Genomic DNA, 474 nt, shown 5'->3' on the forward strand with positions numbered 1-474 from the left:
GAGAGAGAGAGACAGAGAGAGAGAGACTTCATGTGTCTGAAGTTTGAGAGTAGATATGAAATGGATGTCCCAAACTGCTCTCTTTTCATGTCATTGCTCCCTTCTGGTGCTCACTGGATTGGACAATGTCCTATGTTGAAGGGGTGATTGGTTTTATTCAGACTATCAATTCAAATGCTCTCTGTAAACACTCTTACAGACACACCTGGAATGAATGTTTAATCAGCTACTTAGTTCTTCCTTTGCCCAGTCCAGTAGGCAGGAAAAATAACCATCAGAAGTTTGTTAATGGAGCTAAGGATTCCATATCAGTAGCTATCTGGGGAATGTTTTTAGTTTTCAGCTTACTGGAGTCAGAAATTTTGACTGTTCCTCATCTTGAGAACACTCATATCTTTTAGCTTTCTGGTTACTTTTCTTCTTCTTCTCCTTCTCCTTCTCCTCCTCCTCCTCCTCCTCCTCCTCCTCCTCCTG

This window comes from Mastomys coucha, unplaced genomic scaffold, assembly GCF_008632895.1.
Source record: "Mastomys coucha isolate ucsf_1 unplaced genomic scaffold, UCSF_Mcou_1 pScaffold22, whole genome shotgun sequence".
In the NCBI taxonomy this organism is placed as follows: Eukaryota; Metazoa; Chordata; class Mammalia; order Rodentia; family Muridae; genus Mastomys; species Mastomys coucha.